This window comes from Pelophylax lessonae (assembly GCF_965119305.1).
Source record: "Pelophylax lessonae genome assembly, chromosome: 3".
Lineage (NCBI taxonomy): Eukaryota > Metazoa > Chordata > Amphibia > Anura > Ranidae > Pelophylax > Pelophylax lessonae.
The window spans coordinates 238,618,752-238,630,864 of record NC_138770.1 but is presented as its reverse complement, the minus strand read 5'-3'; positions in this window follow the sequence as shown (position 1 = coordinate 238,630,864).

The following is a 12,113-nucleotide window of genomic DNA, read 5'->3' as shown; positions in this document are numbered from 1 at the left end:
GAAAATGTTCCCTTTGTCCTTCCACTTCACTGCAAGCAATTTATTGCACCCTAAGCAGTCTCTCTCCCCCTGACTAAGTGGGACATTTACAAGTCATTGGGGGAAGCCCCAGTGACTAGATCGCACGGTGCCACATGCACCAATTCCAAATTGAAAGAGGTGTCCAAAAAGTGGCACGCTTGTATAGAAATTGTCCACGTATAAATGGAACCCCTTTCCAAACAATCTTGCTGCTGCTCTCTAGTAGTCTGGGCAGTTGGGGGGCTCCACGCTGCTATCTTTTTCCTTGTAAACCAGGAAACTACATGTATAGCTTGTTGTCCCAATCACAGAGCTTATACATCTTGACCCCATATTTGGCACGCTTGCTGGGGAGAAACTATTTGAATGCTAGGCAGCTTGAAAACTTAATCAGAGACTCGTAAATGCAGACATCTTGTTGGGGGATAAACAAGGCTGCAAATTTTAGGTTGAAGTGGTTTACAAGGGGCCGAATGTTGTGAAGCCAGTCATATTCAGGGTCACCCCGACGATGACAGAGTTTGTTGACGTTGAAATGCATGAACCACAATATTTGCTCAATCTAGCCCTGGCCATGGCAGCAGAGAACAAGGTCATATGATGAATTGGTTCAGTGGACCAATATGACCGCAACTCACTCTTTTTAGTAATGCCTATGTTGAGGGATAGGCACAGAAAGGTTTTAAATTCAGGACTCGGTATAGGTTTTATCTTGGCATTTCATTGGCTCCAGCCAAATAGTCTGGCAAGGGTCAAATTTGGGTTTGCGGCGATAAATTGATTAGCATACACATTGCTTTGGTCCAAAATAGATCTGCATAGATCTTCCGTGAAAAACAGCTAAAAAAAATCAAGGGTAGTAAAATTGTCTGTTTCCATCTGAATTCCAGATTGACCAGTGAATGGGGGAAGTACGGGCACTACAGAAACTGTGGGCTGCCAATCAGGATTTGCAAGTGCATCAGGAAGGGCACTATGGGCTCTATGGGCCTGCGTTCGAGTTCTTGGTGGCTGTGGGCCACTATTTGTGCTAGCCTGCTTGAACTGCAATTATGGGACTCGCCACATCACTAGGTGATACTGCAGTGCTGGTTTGTCTACGACCAGGGTGTACTAGGCCGCTGATGCTCGCCAGTTCACCAGAAGGTTTAATGGCACTAGTGCCGACACTCTGTTGTATACGAGAATCATGCAGTTGTTGCACGTCAGCAAAAGAAGATAGGGGTTGGGTACACCTGACCTTAGCAGGGACCTCTACTCCATTGGCAGAGCTATCTTTCAGGGTGCCGCTGCTCTCTACAGGTTCGTATACTGAGCCTGATTGTGACAGTCTCCCCCATGCTCAAGATATTCATCCGTTCAGACACTATACTAGTAATAGAGGTATATAGTGTGTGTGTGTTAGTGTTACTAGCAATCAAGGGGTTAAAAGGGGTTAAAATCAGACGGTGTCTGGGATTGACCCTAACTGACGCTGATGCCAATGCTAACTGGTGTCACCCATGACACTAATACAGTGATCAGAAAAAAAGATCTGTATACTTTACTAGTGACACTGTGACAGGGAGTGAAAGGGTTAACTGGGGGTTGGCAAACAGGGGGTTAAAACTTTATTATAAAATATGTGGAGGGACCCTGACGCTATACTAAAACTGACACTGATGCTTACTAGCTAACTAGCATCACCCGTGACACTAATACAGTGATTAGTGACTTATCTGTACACTGTATATGGTGGCACTGTGACAGGGCAGTGAAAGAGTTAACTGGGGGTGATCAAGGGGTTAAAACTTTATTAGGGGATACATGGCGGGTCCTCTAAACCTATCTGGAACTGACAATAACTACCGCTAACTTCCGCTGGCACTAATTGACGTCACAGTGACACTAATACAGTGATCAGTAAATTATCTGTATACTGTATAAAGTGATACTGTGACAGGGAGTAAAAAAGGTTAACTGGGGGTGATCAGGGGGTTAAATATGTGTGATGCTTTCTCCTCTCACACTGGAACCGAAAAGGAGATTTTTTGGAGCGGAGATTGCATCATTTCCTGTGTGTACATTACACAGGCACAGGAGGTTCTGGTCAGAACCGATCACCAGGTCCGGGCCATAAATTATTGGCCTGGACCTGATGACTGATCGCTTCTGAACCAAGTAAGATCACCGTGGGGACGGCAGACGCACGCGCGTGCCACCTACTCAAGGGCGCCATCACGTACCTGTACGTGATTTTGCACAGCCGGGCCACCCTGCCGCAGTATACATGTAGTGGGCGGTTCAAAGCTGGTTAATACAGCCTGAGAACTGTCTTTGACAGCTCAGTCACAGTGCTGGGAGTGTGCAGTGAGCCCACACTCAGAACAGGAAGCTCTGCCACCATTGGACACATACAGTATGTGCAATGTGTGGGTGTTAAAGTCCACCTTATTTGCCGTGTCACATATTTTTTTAAGTGGGCAGCAAGAAGTTAAGCTACAAAATTTTGTAAACAATGGGCTTGAGAAAAAGTGATCAGAAAGTGAAAACCACATTAAAGGGAGCTCTACTTGCTGGTTAGATAGAGGAGTATATATTCATATAACATTCATATATAATATTTATATGCATATTTATAAGGCAGTGATTGTGACATTCATCAAACATTACAGAAGATTATTCATTCCCTGTAATTTAAAACACATTTTTTTTTTTTGAACAAGTGTTAAAGCAGTTGAGCACAGCTTCTATCACTTTCTCATCGTATCTTCTCTGCTCCTTAACAGGTAAACGACTTGTAAGCAGGTGTTTCCAGAGTGCTGTCTGTGATAATTATTTTCTTTACATGTCTTGCTCTTGAGGTTTTGAATATTTTGTCTGCATGTATTTGTGAAAACCATGTAATGTGAGTTTATTGTACTGTTGTGACTGCTCTGCTGGGCTGGTGAATCCAGAGAAGCAAGGGTTAACACTGTTGGCCAGGTTTTTCTATGCTTTTCAGGGGAGCACTGCCCCCGCAGGTCAAGGGTATGGATTCACCATACCAATCATGGAAGCATACTTTCCCAAAGGACTCTCACATACTTAACCTCCCTGGCGGTATTCCCGAGTTTGGCTCTGGGTTAATATACAGTGCCAAAAGCGGTAACCCCCGAAAGACACTAGGGATCACCCCACAATCACCCTTACCTTCCACTGCGATTCCCTGCCGTCCTCCCCCGCCATCCTCCAGCCATCCTCTCGCTGTCCTCACGCTGTGTGATCCAGCCGATGCCATCACCTGTCTTTCGGTTCCGTCCCCTGCGAGCGCCGCAACGCAGGGGGGGGGGGGGGTGGAACTGGCAGGAGATTAAAAAATAAATTTAACAAATTACATGATGCAGTGTAATTTGTTAGGATTGCAATTGTGTATCATGCCATTTTACCCCAGCTTTTCCCCTAGTGGCTTTTCGAGTGCCCTGCCTGTACTTTTGCTGTTCTTTTTGCCTGGAAAATTGAGAACGTCCATGGCGTCCAAAAAGCGCTTTTGGACGAACTGGAAAACAGCGACAGTGAATGGGAATTATTTGAAGAACTGAGCGATAGTGATTCTTGGGAAAATTTGTCATCAGGTACTAAAAGTGGCGACAGCGAAGAAGCTCAGCGATGTGCGAACTTGGTGCTCTACTGACTGTGGTACGGATCAGGCAGCGCCCCCAAGATTCCCATTTACTGGAGCACCTGCTATGAAAGTAGATGTTGACCATGACACCCCCTTGGCATACCTCAAATTATTTCTGACCGATGAGGTTATTGAAAAAATAGTTACCAATACAAACCGGTACAAAGAGCAATAATTGGCTACGCATCGAAAGTTTGCAAGAAGCAGAAAGTGGGAACCAGTGGCCAAAGATGACATTTAGAAATTTCTGGACCTAATAATTCTTCAGGGAGTGGTGGGGAAACCCCTGCAGAAGTGGACAACCAATACATTACTTGCCACTCCATTCTTTGGCACGGTCATGTCAGAGTACAGATTCTCCCTCATAATGAAATATCTCCACTTCCAAAACAATGAAGAATTTGATGAAATTTATTATTATAATTTGTGATTTCGTGATTCAAACTTTATCATACCCGGGATGTCTACTAGACTCTTGTTTGGACAGATTTAAGTCAGTTATTCCTAAGAATTACAGGCCTAAAATATAAAACAACAGATTTCCATGCAAAACAATGTACCGCTTTTAGATAAACAATTATGACATAATCATACCGCCAGGGAGGTTAAAGGACTTTCACAACTTATTAAGGTATGACTACCTCATGGAGCGAAAAGGAGTACCAGGAACACAATAAAAAGGACACTAAGCCCCCATTCACATTGGAGCGATTTGTCATATGATTTGACATTTGACAAGTCGCATCCTATTGCCTGCAACGGCACTGTTCCAATCGGTGCGATGCCTACTTTGCGATGCCACATTGATTTCAAAAAGTAGTACATGCACTACTTTTGGTGATTTGCGGTGCGACTTGAAAATACATCTGTGCATGAAGCTGCACAGATGTCTTCCAAGTCACATTTGGCTTTGAAATTGTGAGATTTCAGATGAAGTCGCACGATTTCAAAGCCACAGTCAATGTGAACAGGGGCTCAGAGTACTTTTTACAGGGAAGTTTATTGAAGATATTTCTGAGGCCTGTTCAATTTATCACATTTAATTACTGCAGTAAAAGAACTTTGTGGCTATTCAATCTGCCTGGTCTTAAGTCACTAAAGGGGTGCATGCATATTCAATATTTATGCAAAAGGTGCCAGGAATTACTATTTCGCAACCATATAAGATTCAATAAAAACATCACTGTTATTACATATACAAAAAATTTAAATATCATTGTTAAAACCACCACAACAGTTATGTGGTTTTGAACAGCAGTGCAGCAAACTTCCACTCTACACGTTTCACTGTAAAGGCTTCAACAGTGCTGTATTTAGGTTTTGTGCTGCCCTAGGTCTGACTAAATTTATGCGCCCCCTAATTTAAATATGACCAACCCCTTCCTGTAAAGGCCACACCCCTTCCTGTTTATGACCCACCCTGTCATCTGTAAACCACAGACCATAACCACAGTCTATCAGTGCCCATCAGCATAGCTTTATCAGTTCCCATAAGTTCAGGCTCATCAGTGCAGCCTTATCAGTGCCGCTTTTTACTGCCCATCAGTGCAGCATATCAGCGTGGCCTCATCAGTGGTCACTAGTGCAGCCCCATCAGTGGCCACCAGTGCAGCCTATCAGTGCCCATTAGTACAGCCCTATGTCACGGGATTAGTAAGATTACTCTTTTAAGATATTTGGACTTGTGTTTGCTGCCACTGATTGTAATTATAGGATTATTTCACTTATTTGTATAATAAATAGGAAGTCCATAGTCATTTTACAAATAATGAAATATTTTTTTTTGCTGCCCCCCCCCCCCCCCTGCAAAGCGCTTCCCTAGGCCTGGGCCTTGTTGTCCTAGGCCAGGATACAGCACTGCTTCCACAGGAGCATTATGGAAGCTGCAAATTGCTGATACTACAAACAGAAAAATAATCAGTACATACAAAAGTAACAATAACTTTCAAAAATGTGTTACAGTTATTTCAACAAATCAACCATTAAATTTCGGACAGTTATGTTGGGAAGGTGGGCATACCAAAGTTCTCACAGAAGAGGCCATGCTACAGCAATCATGCCTCAGCGCCCCAAGGGAGGAGAGCTAGACCAATGGGGTATTCATGGCCATAGGAGAGGCACATAATTCTATAACTATAACAGACAAATATTACAAATACTGCATTCACATACAATTTTACCCTTCTTTTGGTAATCCCACTAAATAGATAGCATAGCCCATGAAATAACTTGTGTGGGCATGATATGCATTTGTCCCTTCTAGTTCCCAGGGGGATATATATTCTCTTTCAGGGTTAACACCAAAGACAATTCAGGGATCAATCAAGGCTACACAAGGATTGTATTTACATAGGCTAATATGCAGGGGAGTTTTGAAGGAAGGGAAAAAAAGCGCCAAACGTCCCTGGGAGCAGCTGTAAAAATGGCCAGTGTGCATGAGGCCTAAATGCTAGACACACTCATAAGATGTCATCAAAAGGCTTTGAGGACTAACAGTGTCCCTGCAGGAAACATTCTTGTTTTTATAGGTTACCCTAAATCAACTATATAAATAAGGTCTGCATTACTAAGAGCACTATTTCCTTACCAGCTGCATAGTTCTTTCTGCCTTATTTACTCTCTATACCCTTGGCACATTACACATACCAACTACCATATGCTCCATCTCTCTCCTACTTGTTCCCACGAACACTCACTCTAAGCTTTAGTGTTTGGACTGAGATTAATTCCTTTATGAAATGTATCTAAATCTCTGGACCCTCTACGTTTTTTCCAAAAACACCCTGTGCCAGCAAGATCCATTTATATCCAAATGCATTAGATATTTTCTATGTGAAACTTTCTATCCTGCCAGACAGCATCGTGAATGTCAACTGATGAGCTGTGATGTGTTATGACCAACGTCTTGCTCATGTGCATATTTATCTTAATCATCTCCTTCTCGTGTTTTTTCCATTAGCCTGTAAAACACATAAGATAAACCCCAAGAAAATGATAAGTTCTGTTTAACCAGTTGTGAGGGGATCGTGTTGACCAATTACTGAGCAATCTAAAAACATTTCCACTCTATTGATTTTAGCTTAATGTTTTATTCACACAGCTCAATTCCTGCCATTCAGATCATTTTGTAGTGAGAGGATCTGATAGGAGGCAGATAACAAACTGATCTCTTGTTTCTTATTTTCCTGGCACTAATACAAAATAATACTTAACCAGACAAATGCTCCATATTCAGAAACATGGATTAAAAACATGTTTATTAATAATTTACTGAGGAAACAGACAAAAGTTATGTACCCAGGAGATTTTGGTGAGTGAAGAACTAACAGTAAAAAGCAGTTAATGAAGCTCCTTAGAATAGATTTAAAGCGTAACTCCACTTTTGTTGAGAAAAAAAAAATCATTCCCCTCTGGGTGATCTCTGTACATTGCAGAAGAATGAAGGGTTAGGGATTATAGACAATCACCTCGAATAGGTTGCAAAAAATGAAGGCTCAATTCTGGTTATTAACTGCAAATATAACAAATTTTATTGGTAGCTCAATATACAAAAAAGTTTATAAAAATCATATGCTATATAAAGCAGATGATACAGACCTAGAAACCCGCAAAAGCGGCAAAAATTGCCCATACGATCACACTAACACACATGCAAAGGGCCCCATTCAGCCACCAAAGCCAAAAGCACCGGTTCTCATGGATGGGAGGGACAAGTCCGTAATCCGACTATGTGTCACTGCTACCAAAACATGGAAGGGGTGCATGCATGCCAATAGCTAAATACTCAAATAGATGCGGAATAAGGAACAAGCTCTTCATGCAAGGACACGCACGCTTCGTCACAGGACGTCCTGACGAAGTGTGCGTGATGCACGCAAAATGCGTTGACGTCACACGCTGTGCCCCACACATCCACCAAGCCAAGCCTAAGCTTTTTTTCTCTGTGGAGTTGGACACCGGCATTACATTTGAGAACACTTCCGGGTTGAGGACAGGAAGGGATGCGGTCCTGAGGGATGGTGCCTACAGCCTTGGTCTGGCGTGCATTAGGCGATAGGATCCAGGGGAATCCTATCCAAGGCTGGAACATCTGTACAGCCATAATAGAGGCGTGAGAGCATGCGGAACAAGCACCTGCTGGAGCATCCGTGGCACATGGAGAGCTCGGTAAGAAAGTTTTCAGCTCTGCAAGAGCTCTGCAGCTGCAGTATCTGACTGTGCTGCAACATAAGAGATAATTCATCCAAACCGTACCGCCCCCCTGTTTTCTCTCTCTCCCCTCCACAATTTTCCATTGGTCACATCCTTGCCTCATTGCCTAAATCCATCCAAGCCACCCTTCCACCCACCCGTTGATTCAGCTATCATCTGCTGTTTTCTTTACACGTTTATTGCCACTATCTGCTGTTTTCATCAGACTTTCATTGCCCCTGTCTTCAGGACCAAAAGGATTTTCCCTAGCTCTTCATATCAGTGCCCCATGGATATCCACTTGCATTATTTACCTTGAGACCTGCCATTTGGTTACCAAGTCTCCATTCAAGGGTGTAATATCGTACATATACATTGTTTGCGGTCCTTCGGTTAACACTGACGAATGGTCAAATTCCTGTCAATATAGGAGGAACAGGACGCCTACAATACATTAATGCATAAGATGCCTGAAGTGGCTGAGCTCAGCAATTTTGTTTGATTTCCTTTTATTTTGTTTTACATGTCCTTGCATGAAGAGCTTGTTCCTTATTCTGCATCTATTTGAGTATTTAGCTATTGGCATGCATGCACCCCTTCCATGTTTTGGTAGCAGTCGGATTACGGACATGTCACTCCCATCCATGAGAACCGGTGCTTTTGGCTTTGGTGGCTGCATGGGGCCCTTTGCATGTGTGTTAGTGTGAGCGTATGTGCAATTTTTGCCGCTTTTGCGGGTTTCTAGGTCTGTATCATCTGCTTTATATAGCATATGATTTTTATTAACTTTTTTGTATATTGAGCTACCAATAAAATGTGTTATATTTGCAGTTGATAACCAGAATTGAGGCTTCATTTTTTTCAACCTATTCGAGGTGATTGTCTATAATCCCTAACCCTTCATTTTTCTGCATTATTGTTTAAGGTTGCAGAGGCTCCCCATCAGTGTAAGACACATGAAAGCCCGCATGGAGTTTGCTAAAAAACACCTGAAGGACTCCAAGATGGTGAGAAATAAGATTCTCTGGTCTGATGAGACCAAAATAGAACTTTTTGGCCTTAATTCTAAGCGGTATGTGTGGAGAAAACCAGGCACTGCTCATCACCTGTCCAATACAGTCCCAACAGTGAAGCATGGTGGTGGCAGCATCAAACTGTGGGGGTGTTTTTCAGCTGCAGGGACAGGACGACTGGTTGCAATCGAGGGAAAGATGAATGCGGCCAAGTACAGGGATATCTTGGACAAAAACCTTCTCCAGAGTGCTCTGGACCTCAGACTGGGCCGAAGGTTTACCTTCCAACAAGACAATGACCCTAAGCACACAGCTAAAATAACGAAGGAGTGGCTTCACAACAACTCCGTGACTGTTCTTGAATGGCCCAGCCAGAGCCCTGACTTAAACCCAATTGAGCATCTCTGGAGAGACCTAAAAATGGCTGTCCACCAACGTTTACCATCCAACCTGACAGAACTGGAGAGGATCTGCTAGGAGGAATGGCAGAGGATCCCCAAATCCAGGTGTGAAAGACTTGTTGCATCTTTCCCAAAAAGACTCCTGGCTGTATTAGATCAAAAGGGGGCTTCTACTAAATACTGAGCAAAGGGTCTGAATACTTAGGACCATGTGATATTTCAGTTTTTCTTTTTTAATAAATCTGCAACAATGTCAACAATTCTGTGTTTTTCTGTCAGTATGGGGTGCTATGTGTACATTCATGAGGAAGGAGAATGAACATAAATGATTTTAGCAAATGGCTGCAATATAACAAAGAGTGAAAAATCTAAGGGGGTCTGAATACTTTCCGTACCCACTGTATATATATATATATATATATATATATACACACACACACAGTATATATAAATATATATATATATATATATATATATATATATATATATATATATTGTGGGAGATTAGCTCGGTGGCGGGTATGGATGACCCCTTTGGAGGGTGCGTTTACACAGGGAGATAGCCGAGAAGTGGTTGCAAACAACAGTTTGGTTTATTCTTGCAATTTACTTCACACAAGTGCAAGCCTCAAAAACATAAAAAAAAAAATAAAACACAAAATAAATCCTTGCCACTGTGGGCGGCTACCTTCTCACATACAGGAACCTACCTACGGAGTCTGTCTCCAACCTACTGTTGGGCAAACTTTGCTGATCCTACAGCAGACACTCAATAGTCCATGTTTTTTCTTCACACAACAAATGTCCATTGATCATGTCCCTTTTCCTCTTCACATTGAACATGTCCCTTTGCTTGTCTCTTCACATAGCAAACAGTTCATTTATTTCTTCCACATAGAAATAGTCCAAGACCTCACCTTGAGTAGTCTTCAGTCTTAATTAATTTCCCCTTCACACAGGAAATGTCCATTGGTTTCTTTTCACATAGAAACGATCCAAGACCTCACCTCGAGTAGTCTTCACACTTGTTACCCTCCTCAGTGCACATCGCTTCAGGAGGTCTTCCCCATGCTCACACAGCTTTCAGGGGGCACACATCTGACTGTCCTCCTCTCCCCATGCCCACACAGCGTCAGGAGGCAGCCATCCTTAGACTTCCTTTGGAGAAATTATAGAGGCCTTAACTTCCTCATTCCGAACAGCTGAAGGCCTTTCAACTTCCTTAAGCCATCCTGGCTACCTTTTCAGCCGACACCCTATAGTAATTGGTGAATTTTCTAAACCAGGTGGAAATGTATCTCCTGTCTGTGACTACATCCACAGATTTACCTGACTTCCTGTCACAATATATATATACACGTGTGTGTGTGTGTATATATATATATATATATATATATATATATATATATATATGTATATATATATATATATATATATATATATATATATATATATATATATATATATATATGTATATATATATATATATATATATATATATATATATATATATATATATATATATATATATATATATATATATATATATATACATATATTTGTAGTCTGAGTCTTCAATGATTAATGCGATAACTAACTACCACGACCTGAGGTGTGCCAAAGTCGTGCTGGTCAGTATACCTAAAAGAGGGCATACTCTAGGTATACAGGTGTCTGAAATAGAAAAAAAGGGTGGGATATGGGTGGGAGAGAAGCAGAAGGAAACACCCAAACATGTGCCTACCAGAGGAGGAGGAATATATACCCCCCAGACTCCTCCTACAAATACAGGCTGGCCAACAATTGCCCGCCTTCAAACTTGTAGTCTGAGTCTTCAATGAATAATGCGATAACTGTAACTACCACGACCTGAGGTGTGCCAAAGTCGTGCTGGTCAGTATACCTAAAAGAGGGCAAAAAACACCAGAGTAGGTATGAGGGAAAATGCTTAATGACAGGATAACATGAACAATTTAATCAAGTAGCAAATGCCCTAATGACTTTGGCGTGGGGTTCTGGTATATATCGACTGTAACAGGAGGAATTCCAGCGTCCCATATATTTGATGATGCATGAAGGAACCCCCCCTGTTTGGAGGCTGCAGACGCTGCACCGCTCCTAAACGAATGTCCTGAAAAGTGTTTTGGGTTTAAACCTAAATCCGTTAACAAAATCCTAACCTGAGAAATTAACTGCTTGGAGGTGAGAGGACGTGTGGGGAAAGGGAGTAACGGACTGTTAAGGGGAGCAGCTGCAAATTCTTTGACGAGTAGGTCAAACACAACTACTGGGCACCAGCTACTTTGGTTCTGTAATAATTCACTACAAATCCCTGGCTCCTCTGCCTGTTTTATTGTTGGGAAGTTGCAGAGAAAAATGGTCCGGGAACCGAGTGAGACTGCCTTTGAGTAGCACAGGTACATGACAACTGGCCTGGGACACCTCCCCGGGTCTGAGGAGACCAAGAAACTTAAATAAATGGCTGCTTTGAGAATTAAACTGGGGCCTATATCAAACGGGCAATAGGACAACATGTCTGACATGCCTCTGAAGAGCTAACCAGTAACTGGTAAATGTGTGAAACTTGACTGCCCCTGAGTTTCTGAATACCCCTTGACATAGCTTGAGGGGGTGGGCCGTAAATAATGGAAAGACTGCCAGGATCCTGCAGGGACCTGAAATGCTGAATACCTGAGAGATAACTTTATGGTATTGAGCGATAGGGACAATTCACTATGGCAATACTCAGCGAAAGCCATCACATATTTGACATCCCCAGGAGAACTGCAAGGGTATAGGGACATAAACTTTACAAAAGTCTTCCAACCCATATGGTAAGCTTTT